At 45.3% G+C, this 19,536-nt stretch overlaps 1 protein-coding gene across 2 annotated transcripts in view; it reads right to left on the bottom strand.

Moving 5' to 3' along the window:
- The window catches only part of RSU1 (Ras suppressor protein 1), a 123,198-nt gene that overhangs the window by 101,200 nt on the left and 2,462 nt on the right, over positions 1-19,536 (bottom strand). The window lies entirely within an intron of this gene.

Raw genomic sequence — 19,536 nt, 5'->3', positions numbered from 1 at the left:
GCGCGACGGGGAGATGCTGCGCCCGTGTGGGCACCAGGAGCGACGCGGGTGCAGGGGAGCAAGGCAAGTATATTTTTGTATTTTTTTAAGGCATTTTAGGGGCTGGATAACCCCCGTTAACTGAACAGTACCATCCCTATGTACTAGGGCAGGAGTCAGCAACCGTTGGCACTCCAGCTGTTGTGAAACTACAATTCCCAGCACGCTCCATTGATTTCTGCGAGAGTTCTGATAGGAGCAGAGCAAGTATGCCTGCTGGGAGTTGTAGTTTCACACCAGCTGGAGTGCTGTAAGTTGCCTACCCCTGGACTAGGAAATGCATACAGGTTGTGAACTTCCCGGAGGAATAACAAAGGGACGGCACAACACTGACGCTGGGTTCAGACCTGAGCGTTTGCGATGGAGCGCTCTGTATGCGCGATTGTACGGGCGTTTGCAATCGCGCATACAGAGACAAGCGAACGCCCATTGTCGCGTGTTCCCGCTGAAGTCTATGTACGGGAACGCGCGACAAGATGCCCCAAAGAAGCTCATGTACTTCTTGGGGCGTTGGGCGTTTTACAGCGCGATCGTACGCGCTGTAAAACGCTCAGGTGAGAACCATTCCCATAGGGAATCATTGGTTCTTTCCTGTTGAGCGTTTTACAGCGCATAGGAACGCGCTGTAAAACGCTCAGGTGTGAACCCAGCCTGAAACCTCATAGAAGATGCTGCAGAATTGTTATTTCTTGGGGAGTACAAGTAGTGACCAAAACAGACCAGTCAGGAGCGGCGACGGCTCCACTTCAAAAGGACGCCATTAATGTCTAAATATGCGTATCTGCTCAGATATCAATTAAAAATCTATAAAATGAGACATTTTTTGGAAGCAGGACTGAAAATGATGAATGGTGAAGCGGTTAATATAATAAAGCAGCAGACGCGGAGCGGCCAAAAAACGTCTTATTCAACAAAAACTGACTTTTTGGCCCCTGTCTCCGGAGTATAGACCTGTGATCGATACACACGTAAGGTCACATCAGATTAGGAAGAGATCAATGCTTTGCTATTATCTGGAAAGAGGAGGACGGCGGCGGACAGCGCGGTGTGAATACCACTCCACAGATCAAAGCTTTGTTTAGATGGAAGGATTAAACATCATCCAGACTTTACAGAGGGCACTGGTGTAATTATTCCTGGGCGAGGAGTCCGTGCTGGGACTCGTCCTAATTCCCTCAGTAAGAGGCAAAGGGTTAAAGGGTTGTCTCATAGATTTAGATGGCATATCACTAGGATATGCCATTACAGTCAGAAAGGTGCGGGTCCCACCTCCGAGACTCACACCTATCTCCAGAACAGGCCCCCTAAAGTGACGGGGAGCACACCGCACCTTCGTGGGTGTTCGCCATTCATTTCTGTGGGAGTTCTGACAATAGCCAAGCGAGAGCGCTGCTCACAGAAGCCCCATAGTGGAGAGTACAACGTGCGGAGGGCCCGTTCTGGAGATAGGTCAGGGTTCCAGAGATGGGACCCACACCCATCACTAGGATATTCCATCAAAATCTGATATGAGATAACCCCCCTTTAACCCTCTCCATTCACCTCTATGGGAGTGCGGGAAATAGACTATTTTATTAACTCCCATAGCGGTGAATGGGGGGGGGGGGGGTGTTCTCCTTCACTTCGGGTGGCCTTCCGGAGAGAAGTGTGAGTCTCGGAGGTGGGACATGCCAATGTCTGACTTTGATGGCATAGCTTAGCGATGTGTCATGAAAGTCTGACGTGAGACAACCCCTTTACGTGATATTACTCACAAGGTCATCGTTCACACTAGAACCATGGGGACCTGTACTCTCGGCTTCTATGAATGACGCCTTTCTATGGCGCAGAGGAATAAGGACAGGGCTATATGGTGACTTTGGCCACGTCAGATCGCAATGAAAGTGAATAAAGCTGCGATGTGACATGATAGCAGCAAGGAATCAAAACCTGCGGGATTTCTTGTGACTGTCAAGTTGAAATTGTGGTCAGGTTTGTGGACCAGCCTCAGCCCTGTATGGGAGCGAGAGCATGGCTGTCTGGCTCCCGATATAACGGTGATCACCTCAGATCCTGGCTATTTATCCTATTGATCACGGAGGTCAACGGTGACCATGGAAAGATCAAATGGGTCTCCATAAAGAACTTCTCAGAAAGGTCCCTGGAGCAGTTGTAACACTCCAGCAACAGTCTGTGCCAAATAAACTTTTCGACTCGACCTTTGGGCCCACTATGGTATCAGAGACTGGGACCACCAGAAGATCCTCTGGTACGATGCTGCCTACGTAACAGAACATTTCGAATCTGAGGGATATTCTTGGTCTACCTTCACAAGGTCAACTGTTTGGCAAAAGTGGGACCTTTGACGACCACTGTGGTGGCCATGTTCTCAACGTCTGATGAGACAACCACTTTAAGCTGAAGACTCCATTTACAGCTTCCTCTGGAGAGGGTATTCCTGGTTCTCGTGACCCAAGAACAAAGGGGATGGGATCAACCTAGACTGGGTCCCATCTCTCCGTGGCCCCATAAGGTCTTACTTACTCTATGGCTTTGCACTCGCCCTTTTAATCATGGAAATATCTCAGTGGTGCCAAAGGGTCTTGGTCTCCCTATGAGTCCTCCAAATGACCGTGGCCTGCAAGGAGGTCACTTTTGGGTGAATTTCCTGAGACATGTCAGAGAATGGGGGGAGGGGGAGGGTCTATAAACTGGTACCCACTTCTATCAGAACAGACAGAAAATAAACTATAACTAGGCCAAAAATCAGCGCAGACCTTCTCTGGTGATTTTTTATAAAGATGCAATTAAATTTGGATCTAAGGTATTACCCTCCTGACAGGATGAGGGATTATTTCACTCTCCTTTCTAAATCAATCCTGTAATTTTACAGCAGTGAATTATGGTAACTGTGTCCCGGGGCCTGAGAAGCGACACCTCTCACTTCATTTCTCTAAATCACCTGTTAACATCTGCTTGCCATGTAAACTGCCAGAACAGTAATAGGAGAAGCGGCGCCATGCGGTAACCTGGGGCGCAAATACTTATCTCCTGCTAAAGATAGTCTTAAAAGAGGTTTCCTAGTTTTAGTGAATGCAGCTTAAAGGAGTGGTCCGAGTGCTTAAAACTGATGACCTCTCCTCAGGAGATGTCATCAGTATGTGCTCGGTGGGGGTCCGCCTTCCGGCAATCCCGCTGATCGTCTGTTTCAAGAGGCTGCGGTGCTCCGGTTAGTGCTGCAGCCTTTTCCTAGGTCATGTGATGTCACGTTCATTCCCATTCAAGCGAATGGGCCTCAGCTGCAATACCAAGCACGGCCTCTATACAAGGAACGGCGCTGTACTTGGTAACCGGTGAGGAGGCTGCAGCCTCTTTCAACAGCCAATCGGCAGGGGGTGCCGGACCCCTGATGATCAGATCCTCAGGGTAGGTCATGATCAGTATGAAATACTCAGAAACCCAGTTTTAATGATTGTAGAAGGGAAAATTCTGCAACTTTCTAATAAAATTCGTGCTTCAGTTTTTCATAATTTTTAAGACCTCTGCTTGCTGTCAGTGGATGGTTACATTTTGAAACAACACAGATTTGAAGAAAAAAAAAAAAAAACAAGGATATGGATCGCACATCCACATGCTATGCACTGATTATCTGCACAAATTAATTGCATATGCCACCATCCACGGAAGGAAGCAAGGCACTAATATCCAAAAAACGTATACAAGAGCCCCGTGTGCAGTATGTAGAAATGTGAAAGTGCGATCCACGCTTTCCTCTTTTTTTGGTAATAGAATATATTCCCGGCACATACATCAAAATGGGGCTCATAAAAGAAAAAGCAAAAACACTGGCCGACTATCTGGGGGGCTACGTGCAGTCCTCACTACATAGGTAGTTTTTTTTCTGCAGCTTACTGTAAATGTATCTGAGCACCACAATATCCCAGTGTCCATATTACCAACTGTCCCAAATATGATGGGGCTGTCCCTTATTTTCAGAGACAGTTCCAGCAAATTCGGGCTGTCCTGGGCTGGAAATGGGCAGGGTTAACATAAGTGGGCGTTCTCAAGCGAGACAGGGCACCCCTGGTGTAAAGTAGAACTGGCTTAGTTGCGCTTCCCATAGCAACCAATGAGATTCCACCTTTCATTTGCCAAAGGAGCTCTGCGAAATGAAAGGTGGAATCTGATTGGTTGCTATGGGCAACTAGGGCAGTTCTACTTTACACCAGTGTTGACAAATCTGCCCTTAAAATAAAAGTACAAGACGTGCAGATTTAATACTTTCTATGTCTACATCTATCTTTAGATGAGCAACAGAACTGAAGACACTTAGGCCCCTTTCACACGGGCGAGTTTTCCGTGCGGGTGCGATGCGTGCGGTGAACGCACTGCACCCGCACTGAATCCTGACCCATTCATTTCTATGGGACTGTGCACACGAGCGGTGATTTTCACGCATCACTTGTGCGTTGCGTGAAAATCGCAGCATGCTCCTCTTTGTGCGTTTTTCACGTAACGCAGGCCCTATAGAAATGAATGGGGTTGCGTGAAAATCGCAAGCATCCGCAAGCAAGTGCGGATGCGGTGCGATTTTCACGCATGGGTTCTAGGTGACAGTCTATTCACTGTATTATTTTCCCTTATAGCATGGTTATAAGGGAAAATAATAGCATTCTGAATACAGAATGCTTAGTATAATAGTGCTGGAAGGGTTAAAAATAATAAAAAATTTAACTCACCTTCTCCTCTTGTTCGCGTAGATGCCGGTCTGTTCATTAGCTGTGGGCTGAAGGACCTGTGGTGATGTCAGATCACATGCTCCATCACCATGGTGATGGACCATGTGATTGGAGCATGTGATCTGACGTCACCTCAGGTCCTTCAGCCCACAGCTAAAGAACAGACCGGCATCTACGCTAACAAGAGGAGAAGGTGAGTTGACTTTTTTATTATTTTTAACCCTTCCAGCACTATTATACTATGCATTATAACCATGTTATAAGGGAAAATAATACAATCTTCAGAACATCAATCCCAAGCCCGAACTTCTGTGAAGAAGTTCGGGTTTGGGTACCAAACATGCGCGATTTTTCTCACGCGAGTGCAAAACGCATGACAATGTTTTGCACTCGCGCGGAAAAATTGTGCATTTTCCCGCAACGCACCCGCCTCTTATCCGGTCAAAAAACATGACGCCCGTGTGAAAGAGGCCTTAAAGGGGTTCTGCAGTTTGTTTAATCTGATGATCTATCCTCTGGATAGATCATCAGCATCTGATCGGCGGGGATCCGACACCCGGGACCCCCTCCGATCAGCCGTTTGAGAAGGCAGCGGCGCTCCATTAAATTTAACAGAGCTTAGCCGCGCCCAGGCCAGTGGATACTAGTCGTGACGTCACTGTGCCTGCAGTAAACCGTGAGAAGGCCGCGGCCTGCGGTAAACAGCTGATCGGCGGAGGTCCCGGGTGTCTGACCCCCGCCGATCAGATGCTGATGATCTATCCAGAGGATAGATCATCAGATTAAACAAACTGCAGAACCCCTTTAAAGTGTACTTGTCCCTTCTCCTGATATGTCTGATTTACTAACTACTTGCATTCCCCATGTAATAACAATTCTGGAGCATCTATTCTTATGACTATGCTGGCCATTCCTCTATTATATCTATAAGAAGTTTATGAATGAATGGCCAGCAGTCTGTAATAAAGGTTCAGCTGGGTGTTACCAGTTGGGGGGGGGGTGTCCCTGCACAGACTGATACTGGCAGCACTGATCGGATAGTGTCAGACTGTGCAGGGACACCCCTCCCCCATCTGACAATAGAGTCAGACTGTGTAAGTACACCCCCTCAACTGGTTACCTCCCCTCTGTACCCTTACTGCAGACTGCTAGCAACTTATTCATAACTTCTAGTAGAAATAAAGAAATGGCACAACATAGAGCCATAGGAATAGAGGCTCCAGAATTGTTAGTATATGGGGAATGCAGGTAGCTATTACAACAGACATGTCAGGAGAGGGGACAGGTCCTCTTTAACCACCTCCCGACCGCTGTACGCACATATGCGTCCGGGAGGTGGTTGCTTTACTCCTCCTGGACGCATATACGCGTCCTCTCGCGAGACGCGAGATTTCCTGTGAACGCGCGCGCACAGGCGCGCGCGCTCACAGGAACAGAAGGTAAGCGAGTGGATCTCCAGCCTGCCAGCGGCGATCGTTCGCTGGCAGGCTGGAGATCCGAATTTTTTAACCCCTAACAGGTATATTAGACGCTGTTTTCATAACAGCGTCTAATATACCTCCTACCTGGTCCTCTGGTGGTCCCTTTTATTAGGATCGACCACCAGAGGACTCAGGTAGGTCAGTACAGTCCCACCAAACACTACACTACACTACACCCCCCCCCCCCCCGGTCACTTATTAACCCCTTATAAACCCCTGATCACCCCATATAAACTCCCTGATCACCCCCCTGTCATTGATCACCCCCCTGTCAGGCTCCGTTCAGACGTCCGCATGATTTTTACGGATCCGATCCATGTATCCATGGATCCGTAAAAATCATGCGGACGTCTGAATGGAGCCTTACAGGGGGGTGATCAATGACAGGCGGGTGATCACCCATATACACTCCCTGATCACCCCCTCTTATTGATCACCGCCCTGTCAGGCTCCATTCAGACGTCCGCATGATTTTTACGGATCCGATCCATGTATCCATGGATCCGTAAAAATCATGCGGATGTCTGAATGGAGCCTTACAGGGGGGGTGATCAGTGACAGGGGGGTGATCACCCTGATTACCCTGATCACCCGCCTGTCATTGATAACCCCCCTGTCAGGCTCCATTCAGACGTCCGCATGCGTTCTGTGGATCCGATCCATGTATCCATGGATCCGTAAAAAATCATGCGGATGTCTGAATGGAGCCTTACAGGGGGGGTGATCAGTGACAGGGGGGTGATCACCCTGATTACCCTGATCACCCCCCGTCATTGATAACCCCCCTGTATGGCTCTATTCAGACGTCCGCATGCGTTCTGTGGATCCGATCCATGTATCCATGGATCCGTAAAAAATCATGCGGATGTCTGAATGGAGCCGTACAGGGGGGGTGATCAGTGACAGGGGGGTGATCACCCTGATCACCCCCTGTCATTGATAACCCCCCTGTAAGGCTCCATTCAGACGTCCGCATGCGTTCTGTGGATCCGATCCATGGATCCGTAAAAAATCATGCGGATGTCTGAATGGAGCCTTACAGGGGGGGTGATCAGTGACAGGGGGGTGATCACCCTGATTACCCTGATCACCCCCTGTCATTGATAACCCCCCTGTAAGGCTCCATTCAGACGTCCGCATGCGTTCTGTGGATCCGATCCATGGATCCATGGATCCGTAAAAAATCATGCGGATGTCTGAATGGAGCCTTACAGGGGGGGTGATCAGTGACAGGGGGGTGATCACCCTGATTACCCTGATCACCCCCTGTCATTGATAACCCCCCTGTAAGGCTCCATTCAGACGTCCGCATGCGTTCTGTGGATCCGATACATGTATCCATGGATCCGTAAAAAATCATGCGGATGTCTGAATGGAGCCTTACAGGGGGGGTGATCAGTGACAGGGGGGTGATCAGGGAGTCTATATGGGTGATCACCCCCCTGTCATTGATCACCCCCCTGTCATTGATCACTCCCCCCCTGGTAAGGCTCCATTCAGCCATTTTTTTTGGCACAAGTTAGCGGACATTTTTTGTTTGTTTTTGTTTTTTCTTACAAAGTCTCATATTCCACTAACTTGTGTCAAAAAATAAAATCTCACATGGACGCACCATACCCCTCACGGAATCCAAATGCGTAAACATTTTTAGACATTTATATTCCAGACTTCTTCTCACGCTTTAGGGCCCCTAAAAAGCCAGGGCAGTATAAATACCCCACACGTGACCCCATTTCGGAAAGAAGACACCCCAAGGTATTCGCTGAGGGGCATATTGAGTCCATGAAAGATTGAAATTTTTGTCCTAAGTTAGCGGAAAGTGAGACTTTGTGAGAAAAAAACCAAAAAAATCAATTTCCGCTAACATATGCAAAAAATAAAAAATTTCTAGGAACTCGCCAGGCCCCTCATTGAATACCTTGGGGTGTCTTCTTTCCAAAGTGGGGTCACATGTGGGGTATTTATACTGCCCAGGCTTTTTAGGGGCCCGAAAGTGTGAGAAGAAGTCTGGGATCCAAATGTCTAAAAATGCCCTCCTAAAAGGAATTTGGGCCCCTTTGCGCATCTAGGCTGCAAAAAAGTGTGACACATCTGGTATCGCCGTACTCAGGAGAAGTTGGGGAATGTGTTTTGGGGTGTCATTTTACATATACCCATGCTGGGTGAGAGAAATATCTTGGTCAAATGCCAACTTTGTATAAAAAAATAGGAAAAGTTGTCTTTTGCCAAGATATTTCTATCACCCAGCATGGGTATATGTAAAATGACACCCCAAAACACATTCCCCAACTTCTCCTGAGTACGGCGATACCAGATGTGTGACACTTTTTTGCAGCCAAGGTGGGCAAAGGGGCACACATTCCAAAGTGCACCTTTCAGATTTCACAGGCCATTTTTTACAGATTTTGATTGCAAGGTACTTCTCACACATTTGGGCCCCTAAATTGCCAGGGCACTATAACTACGCCACAAGTGACCCCATTTTGGAAAGAAGACACCCCAAGGTATTCCGTGAGGGGCATGGCGAGTTCCTAGAATTTTTTATTTTTTGTCACAAGTTAGCGGAAAATGATGATTTTTCTTTTTTTTTCTTTTTTCCTTACAAAGTCTCATATTCCACTAACTTGCGACAAAAAAAAAAAAATTCTAGGAACTCGCCATGCCCCTCACAGAATACCTTGGGGTGTCTTCTTTCCAAAATGGGGTCACTTGTGGCGTAGTTATACTGCCCTGGCAATTTAGGGGCCCAAATGTGTGAGAAGAACTTTGCAATCAAAATGTGTAAAAAATGACCGGTGAAATCCGAAAGGTGCACTTTGGAATATGTGCCCCTTTGCCCACCTTGGCAGCAAAAAAGTGTCACACATCTGGTATCGCCGTACTCAGGAGAAGTTGGGGAATGTGTTTTGGGGTGTCATTTTACATATACCCATGCTGGGTGAGAAAAATATCTTGGTCAAATGCCAACTTTGTATAAAAAAATGGGAAAAGTTGTCTTTTGCCAAGATATTTCTCTCATCCAGCATGGGTATATGTAAAATGACACCCCAAAACACATTCCCCAACTTATCCTGAGTACGGCGATACCAGATGTGTCACACTTTTTTGCTGCCAAGGTGGGCAAAGGGGCACATATTCCAAAGTGCACCTTTCAGATTTTGCAGGCCATTTTTTACAGATTTTGATTGCAAAGTTCTTCTCACACATTTGGGCCCCTAAATTGCCAGGGCAGTATAACTACGCCACAAGTGACCCCATTTTGGAAAGAAGACACCCCAAGGTATTCTGTGAGGGGCATGGCGAGTTCCTAGAATTTTTTATTTTTTGTCGCAAGTTAGTGAAATATGAGACTTTGTAAGGAAAAAAGAGAAAAAAATAAAAATCATCATTTTCCGCTAACTTGTGACAAAAAATAAAAAATTCTAGGAACTCGCCATGCCCCTCACGGAATACCTTGGGGTGTCTTCTTTCCAAAATGGGGTCACTTGTGGCGTAGTTATACTGCCCTGGCAATTTAGGGGCCCAAATGTGTGAGAAGTACCTTGCAATCAAAATGTGTAAAAAATGGCCTGCAAAATCTGAAAGGTGCACTTTGGAATATGGGCCCCTTTGCCCACCTTGGCAGCAAAAAAGTGTGACACATCTGGTATCGCCGTACTCAGGAGAAGTTGGGGAATGTGTTTTGGGGTGTCATTTTACATATACCCATGCTGGATGAGAGAAATATCTTGGCAAAAGACAACTTTTCCCATTTTTTTATACAAAGTTGGCATTTGACCAAGATATTTTTCTCACCCAGCATGGGTATATGTAAAATGACACCCCAAAACACATTCCCCAACTTCTCCTGAGTACGGCGATACCAGATGTGTCACACTTTTTTGCTGCCAAGGTGGGCAAAGGGGCACATATTCCAAAGTGCACCTTTCGGATTTCACCGGTCATTTTTTACACATTTTGATTGCAAAGTTCTTCTCACACATTTGGGCCCCTAAATTGCCAGGGCAGTATAACTACGCCACAAGTGACCCCATTTTGGAAAGAAGACACCCCAAGGTATTCCGTGAGGGGCATGGCGAGTTCCTAGAATTTTTTATTTTTTGTCGCAAGTTAGTGGAATATGAGACTTTGTAAGAAAAATAAAAAAAATAAAAATCATCATCATTTTCCGCTAACTTGTGACAAAAAATAAAAAGTTCTATGAACTCACTATGCCCATCAGCGAATACCTTAGGGTGTCTACTTTCCGAAATGGGGTCATTTGTGGGGTTTTCTACTGTTTGGGCATTGTAGAACCTCAGGAATCATGACAGGTGCTCAGAAAGTCAGAGCTGTTTCAAAAAGCGGAAATTCACATTTTTGTACCATAGTTTGTAAATGCTATAACTTTTACCCAAACCATTTTTTTTTTGCCCAAACATTTTTTTTTTATCAAAGACATGTAGAACAATAAATTTGGCGAAAAATTTATATATGGATGTCGTTTTTTTTGCAAAATTTTACAGCTGAAAGTGAAAAATGTCATTTTTTTGCAAAAAAATCGTTACATTTTGATTAATAACAAAAAAAGTAAAAATGTCAGCAGCAATAAAATACCACCAAATGAAAGCTCCATTAGTGAGAAGAAAAGGAGGTAAAATTCATTTGGGTGGTAAGTTGCATGACCGAGCGATAAACGGTGAAAGGAGTGTAGTGCCGAAGTGTAAAAAGTGCTCTGGTCATGAAGGGGGTTTCACCTAGCGGGGCTGAAGTGGTTAAAGGGGTATTCCGGTTGTTACAAGTTTCACAGGATAGGGGATAACTATTAGATCGGTAGGGGTCCCACTGATCATAAGAACGGGGGCCCCGTACCCAGACCGGTAAAGGGCAGTTTTGTCCCTATGAAACTGGTTCACCTGTTACATGTGCACTTGGCAGCTGAAGGCATCTGTGCTGGTCCCATGTTCACATGTGTCTGCATTGGTGAGAAAGATGATGTTTTAATTTATGCAAATGAGCCTCTTGGAGCAACGGGGGCGTTGCCATTACACTTAGATGTTCTGCTCTCTCTGCAACTGCTGCGCCCTCTGCAGTTTGATTGACAGGGGCAGGAAGTGTACAGATAATCACACCTGGCCCTGTTAATCAAAGTGCAGAGGGTGCAGCATTTAGAGAGAGAGAGCAGAGCCTCTAGGTGTAATGGTACCGCCCCCGTTGCTCCTAGAAGCTCATTTGCACATATTAAAACTTAATGTTTCTCAGTAATGCGGGCACATCTAAACACAGATGCCTTCAGCTGCCAAGCGCACATATAACAGGTCAGCCAGTGTCATAGATACAAAACTGCTGACAGATGCCAGCTTTCTTCCTGCTCTCACTTCCGGCTTCCCCTCCCTCTCCTCCCCTACACAGACACAGAATCAGGCAGTAGTGTCCCTAGAGATTTCAGCCAGGTATCATTTCAAAGTGAAGATTCTGCACTTTTCTATTAAAATGTGGTCCTTTCGTCGAGTTCAGTGTCTCCCGGAGATCAGACACCCACCAGTAAAACATTGGTCTTGCATCCTAAGTACAAGCTTTCAATCCAGAGAGCCCCTTTAAACTGCTTCACATGAGGACCATTCAGAAGCTTACGATTTGATTTAATCTGCTTGGTCGATCTCTAGACCGCAAAGTCCAGGGAGAGATTGAATTAGGCAAAAAAGGGGAAATTTAATACAGCAGAGAATAAAACACTGGAGTCAAAGTCTTCAGGAATGTTCCCGGTGTTAGGCTGAGGGATCCTCGCGCGGAGAAATCAGCTTGACAGAAACTGCAGATACAGAGCAATTAAAAGTAAAATGTCGAAACTCAGTCGGGTGATACATGTCACCCACGTAAAAATATATCCGAGTAGAAATTTTATATATATAACCCGAGATTTTTTTTTTTTTTATAAAATTTTTTTTTTTTAGTTTAAGTTCAGTTGCAATTTATATTTTCTGACCTTCTACATTAACAAATTCTCCAGCGGAGTTGTCAGCATCTGACAACTAACCTGTGATATAAGCATCAGGTATATTGGTATATTGTGACAGCCCCTCAACACCACTTCAAGAGGAATTAAAAATAATCTCACCAGCCAGCGGTAAACAATTTCAAAAAATGTAAATTTGTTTTCTAATGGGAAACACACACACACAAAAAAAATAAAAAATAAAAATAAATCACAAAATATTCAAAAGGGGCACTTCCAAAATTTCTAAGGAAGTCCTCGGGACTCAGTAATAGAGTTTTTTTTTTTTGCCAATTTCCTTGTGGGAAATTACAGTGCCCTCGCAACGCCTACCGCAACGCCCCCCCCCCCGCAACTCCGACCTACCGCAACGCCCCCGCGCAACTCCGACCTACCGCAACGCCCCCAGCGCAACTCCGAACTACCGCAACGCCCCCAGCGCAACTCTGAACTACCACAACGCCTACCTACCACAGCGCCCCCATAAACTATTATTGCCATGCCCAAATAACTTCATTACCTAATAAAAAAGGTAATACTTCAGCATCTGTCCAAAAGTATTACTATTGAGTTTTTGCAGGAATGTTTAAGTAAGGCTACTTTCACACTAGCGTTCGGGGCTCCACTTGTGAGTTCCGTTTAAAGGCTCTCACAAGCGGCCCCGAACGCATCCGTCCAGTCTAATGCATTCCGAGTGGATGCGGATCCGCTCAGAATGCATCAGTCTGGCAGCGTTTGGCCTCCACTCAGCTCAGCAGGCGGACACCCGAACGCTGCTTGCAGCGTTCGGGTGTCCGCCTGGCCGTGCGGAGGCAAACGGATCCGTCCAGACTTACAATGTAAGTCAATGGGGACGGATCCGTTTGAATTTGACACCATATGGCTCAATTTTCAAACGGATCCGTCCCCCATTGACTTTCAATGTAAAGTCTGGACGGATCCGTCTGAAGCTACTTTCACACTTAGATTTTTTTCTACAATATAATGCAGACGGATCCGTTCTGAACGGATCCCATCGTCTGCATTATATGAGCGAATCCGTCTGGGCAGACCCCAGACGGATCCGCTCTGAACGCAAGTGTGAAAGTAGCCTAACCTGATACAAAACTTCCCAAGTTAAGGCTGACTATACACATGTGCTTGGTAATCCGCCAGGTAATTTGCAGAATTTGTTAATTTACATCAACATTCTTGTATTCCGAACAAGCAGCGTCTCAGTTCTCAATTTCTTCACTGCAACATTAGCACAACAGCGCCCCCTGCTGGAAACAAGCCACAGTGCGAATAGTGAATATAGATATCACTTCAAACTAAGGTTTAATAGTTAACATACCGTATCGGGATTAGACTATCGCCACACAGCGACCAATGGCCAAATGACAGAAGATCGCAACGCTGTGCAGCTAAAATCACAACCAATAATAGTAAAGGTGGTCAAGCTGAAATCCTGCAGGTGTGGATTTCTAATAACTGTCGTGCCATGGTAATCTGTCACAACACGAGTCCATTCACTACCATTACTTTTGATGTACCGTATTAGCTAATGTTCGACAAGAAATGATAGCTAGGTAAGCATAAAAATAACTGCTATGACTGTGAAAGCGGGAAAACAATGAAAATAAATCTTAAAACTTTGCTAGTGTATGCAGTAAAGCAGATACAGTTACATGTAATGATGTCACTGGCTAACGACACGTGAAGAATAGCCAGTGCACTTTATAGGCTATGCACACTTCTGGGGGGAATTATACACAAAATAAGCATTGTGTGTTTTTTTTTTGTCCAAACTATTACAAAGTTGCTTAATTTTTTAAATATAGATGCATTAGATGAAGAATAAATTGTAATAATGGTGGAAATGGTAAAAAAGGGGAGATTCTTTCCTTTTCCAGACTCATTATCTTTACCATACTTTCACTCCATTGGCTATGGAACTAACGAGCATTGTAAAGTCAGTCACTTCCATCTATTATGACCTCGAGGCCATAATAAAGCTGTCACGAGAACCTCCAGACGACAGCGACCTTCCTTCCATTAATTGGCTGCGCAATTTTTAGGGCAGGTGGGATGAAACGTAGTGAGCGTATTAGAAATCTCAATACATTGTGACGGCCGTGCACTAATGGACAGGATTTTGCTCGACGCAGCACTCCGTGGACATTACTGTACAGTCTGATGGCTGACAATATATTTTCCTAATTGCCGACTCCGCAGACACAAAGAATTAGTGACGGCACGCGAAGAAAAATTATTTTTATATCCCGAGTGTCTTTGGCCGAGTCGGGCAGGAGATTTCCCAGAATTCCCTTGGCATCAATACACCGCGCACATGTTTTCTTACCGTCAAGCCGACGTATTTATGCCAAACCCCAGACACACCGGGACAAACACGGCGTGAGCTTAAATGCCACAAATCTAAGGGAAAGATGCTAATTTGACCTTAGCTGAAGAGTCCACTCGCCTCTGCCAGGAAGGATCATGTCGCGGGGAGCGTCATCTGCACAGACAGTTAATTAATGCATTTTATTGGATTAGGTCAAATATGTCTGAATCTCTGTTAATGTGAACCTGGACATCCAGGAACAAGCGCCATGGCAGCTTATGTAATGTCTGCAGACAGGAGCAGAGCAAACGTTGGCAAGACAAGCAGCCGGAAAACAATCAGAAGGTCTATGACAGGTTAGACGGCAGCCTGAGAAAACCCTGGAGGACAGGTTTCTTTTATTATTTAACTTTAACCCTTGTAGGTTTGGATTCTACTTTTGATAGTTTTTTTGTTATATTTTTAACCCCCATAATATCATTTTTATATTTTTCAGCCTAAACAATGTCTTGTATTATGATGGTATAACGTAGCAGCGTGGACCCTCTGTGCCTCTGAACAGATTGGCTCGCAGCTACCTCTCAGGGTGTTGTCCAAGTGCTACCTGGATCTTCACCCTACACGAGGATCTAATCTTCACTGCAGGAGCCACCACTAACACTACCTCTAGTAGGCTCTGTTCAGTGACTGCTGACCCAGGAGAGTTAAAAGACATAATCATAGGGCAAGCTGAGGTCAGGACAGGCAGAGTTCATGCAATACGGAAAACAGCCAATAGGTCAGTACAGGCAGAGGTCATGCAATATGGAAAACTGCTAACAGGTCAGGACAAGGGGAGTTCATGCAAAGCGGGAAACAGGCAATAGGTCAGGACAGGAGACACAGGACCAGGCAGAGGTCAGAACACACAGGAATGGAGTACCCTCGCAGGAACTAGGCAAGCTAGGAACCTAATTGTTCAAGCATCTTCTCATAGCGGACACTGCCATATATATATATTATATACATATACACAGTACAGACCAAAACTCCTTCTCATTCAAAGAGTTTTCTTTATTCTCATGACTATGAAGGCATCAAAACTATGAATTAACACATGTGGAATTATATACATAACAAAAAAGTGTGAAACAACTGAAAATATGTCATATTCTAGGTTCTTCAAAGTAGCCACCTTTTGAATTGATTACTGCTTTGCACACTCTTGGCATTCTCTTGATGAGCTTCAAGAGGTAGTCACCTGAAATGGTCTTCCAACAGTCTTGAAGGAGTTCCCAGAGATGCTTAGCACTTGTTGGCCCTTTTGCCTTCACTCTGCGGTCCAGCTCACCCCAAACCATCTCGATTGGATTCAGGTCCGGTGACTGTGGAGGCCAGGTCATCTGGCGCAGCTCCTCATCACTCTCCTTAATGGTCTAATAGCCCTTACTTTCAAGGTTTTCCCAATTTTTCGGACTGACTGACCTTAATTTCTTAAAGTAATGATGGCCACTAGTTTTTCTTTACTTAGCTGCCTTTTTCTTGCCATAATACAAATTCTAACAGTCTATTCAGTAGGACTATCAGCTGTCTATCCACCTGATTTCTCCACAACGCAACTGATGGTCCCAACCCCATTTATAAGGCAAGAAATCCCACTTATTAAACCTGACAGGGCACACCTGTGAAGTGAAGACCATTTCAGGTGACTACCTCTTGAAGCTCATCAAGAGAATGCCAAGAGTGTGCAAAGCAGTAATCAATTCAAAAGGTGGCTACTTTGAAGAACCTAGAATATGACATATTTTCAGTTGTTTCATACTTTTTTGATAAGTATTTAATTCCACATGTGTTAATTCATAGTTTTGATGCCTTCAGTGTGAATCTACAATTTTCATAGTCATGAAAATAAAGAAAACTCTTTGAATGAGAAGGTGTGTCCAAACTTTTGGTCTGTACTGTATATATATATATATATATATATTATATATATATATATATGCCCACATAAACTATTAGAGCACACATACAAGAGCAGGAAGGAGGCGGGGTGCAACGCCCGTGTGTGGGAGGGGGACACCACACTAGACAAAGAAGGAGAGGGAACAAGTCTTGAAAGCAAGGGAAGAAAGAAGGACACCTCCTAGTCAAATCCCTTGTCACAGTCCTGACTAGATATCAGTATGAACAGACCCCGAAAGGTAGGCGAGTTCATACGCAGGAGTACCTAGAGTCCTAACTCACCCTATAAGACGCTGGTGTTAATGACAGGATTGAGACTACCTGTTCCTCCAGAAAGGAAGGGCGACCAGGAGTCTCCCTCAGGCCTACAACAAAGGGCAAGGGAAAAACAACACACAGATAAACCAAAACAAAATGCAAAAGGGAAAGCAAACACTTAACTTTCCAGTAGTTATGGCAGCAACAGGAACTCGGCCGAGAACCAAACACCAGCAGACCACAGATACCACTGAAGCTATAAACCGCACAGCATTGTGGGAGAAGAAACTATATATAAAGGAAACCTGTCAAATCAAAGCATGTGTTGCCAGTCTCACAGATCTTCTGTCACCCACTGTCGCGGGGACGTCCGTATGTCTCGTAACGTCCGTGACACAGGGGTGGCAATGAGGGGCACAAACCGCCACACAGCAGGCAGGGTAAGTACTTCGGCACCCATGACCACTGAGAAAGGAAATATGCCAGCAGACATGGACTGCTGACTTTACAGTGAAAGGGACACCCGCCGAGCACAAGAATGGGTGCCCTATGTCCCCTGCAGCAGCAGTTGCACATGCATGCTGCCGCTCTATACAAAGTCTATGGAACAGATTAAAGAGGACCTTTCACCTCCCCTGACATTCCTGTTTTAATAGCTTCATTTATTCCCCATGTAATAACAATTCTGGAGCATCTATTCTTATGTCTCTATGTTGTGCTATTCCTTTATTATAACTACTAAAAGTTATGAATGAATTGCTAGCCTTTAGTAAGGGTACAGAGGGGAGGTAACCAGTTGAAGCGGGAGGGGGGGCCTGCACAGAAAATGGCAGCACTGATTGGATAGTCAGTCTATGCAGGGACACGCCCCCAACTGGTTACCTCCCCTCTGTACCCTTACTGCAAACTGCTAGCAATTCATTCATAACTTCTAGCAGAAATAATAAAGGAATGGCACAACATAGACATAAGAATAGATGCTCCAGATTAGAAATATTTGGCTACTTTCTTCCCAAAACAGCACCACACCTGGTTGTGTGTGGTATTACACCACTTCAATGAAGATGAGCTGCAATACAGATACAACCCTTGGACGGGGGTGGCACTATCTCTGTAAGACAGCAGTCATGTTTTTCTAATTCAGTAAAAAGCCCTTATATTCCTTGTTCACTTCATATGTTTATAGCCTTTTTGTCTTTGTATCAGCAGGATGAACCCTTTTAAACCAGGTATAATACCTGGTATGGCTGATCCTGCCAAATAAAACCATATCTCTCGTTAAAATCCACTGTGCCTTTTTTCAGAAGAAAAAAAATACTTTTATACAAATTAGGGCTTCAGTCCATTAAAGGCTATGTACACCTTTGGGGGAATTTTTTGGATTAGTGCATTGTACTCATTATGAGCTAAAAAAAAAATCATTTTTTCAATTTATTATAAATATGGAGTCCTTTTCTCTGTAAAGGGCTGAGATGCTCTACTAGCAGGATCTTAAAGGGATATTCCCATCTGAGACAATGGGGGCATATCGCTAGGATATGCCCCCATTGTCTGATAGGCGCTGGTCCCACCTCTGTGGCCCGCACCTATATCGAGAACAGAGAGGGCAAAGTGGTGGCTGGAGTCTCCTTGTCCGGCCACCACCAAGCGCTCTTCCCAAAGAAGTGAATGGGAGCTCACCTCGGTTGCGTGGCCACCGCTCCCATTCATTTCTATGGGGCCAACGGAAATAGCTGAGCCAGCACTTGGCTATTTTCGTCGGTCCCACAGAAATGAATGTAGGACAGCCCCGCATGCGTGCTGCGCCCTCCTTTTCTTTGCCGGCTGCGTTTACGAGATAGGTGCGGGTCTATCAGACAATGGGGGCCTATCCTTTAATTTTCTGGGCTCCTTATCTCTGCTCTCAGACCCTATAAACACTCAAAGGTCAATCCTTATCTTACTGATAAGAATGTGGCTAAAATAAGTGTCTATGACCTCTCAGTAATTTAGAGATAAGGCCTCATGCACATGACCGTATGTATTTTGCGGTCCGCAAAAAACTGACCCGCAAAAATTACGGATGATGTCCGTGTGCATTCCGTATTTTGCGGAACGGAACAGCCGGCCCCTAATAGAACAGTCCTATCTTCGTCCGTAATGCGGACAATAATAGGACATGTATTTTTTTTTTTTTGCGGAATAGAAATATGGACATACGGAAACAGAATGCACACGGAGTAACTTCCGGTTTTTTGGCGGACCCATTGAAATGAACGGTTCCGTATATGGTCAAAAAAAAACAAAAAAAAAACGGAGCGGACACGGAAAGAAAATACGTTCATGTGCATGAGCCCTAAGGGTTATTAGATGACAGTCACAAAGTAAAAGTAGGAAGTTAACCCTTTGTGACAGAACGCTCAATATTAATAAAGAAGACCAATTGAAAAAATGACTGAGCCCTAAATGAGTAAAATGCAATCATAAAAAAAATTGCCCCCCAAAAAGGTGTACATTGTCTTTAAGTGGTGGTGGTATGCAGCCCCTAGGTGCATCCTATATCCTCCCCTACATGCTGTCCACTCCCCCTCCCCCTTGATAACCTCACACCTGCACCGTACCACCAAGCATTGGCAGACGCGCATACATCTGCTCCAGATGATTACTGTGCATGCGCCGATGATAGGCTGTATGGCACAGGGGTGAAGTTATAGCACGAGGCAAGAAGACAACACTGATGCCTGGTCCTGTCAATCAAGGTGAGGGGGGAGGGGACAGAGCATGAAAGAGGAGCTAGGGTGCACCGAGAGGCTGCGGCCCACC

This window comes from Bufo gargarizans, chromosome 5 (genome assembly GCF_014858855.1).
Source record: "Bufo gargarizans isolate SCDJY-AF-19 chromosome 5, ASM1485885v1, whole genome shotgun sequence".
NCBI lineage: Eukaryota > Metazoa > Chordata > Amphibia > Anura > Bufonidae > Bufo > Bufo gargarizans.
This window is presented reverse-complemented; position numbering and strand designations above follow the sequence as displayed.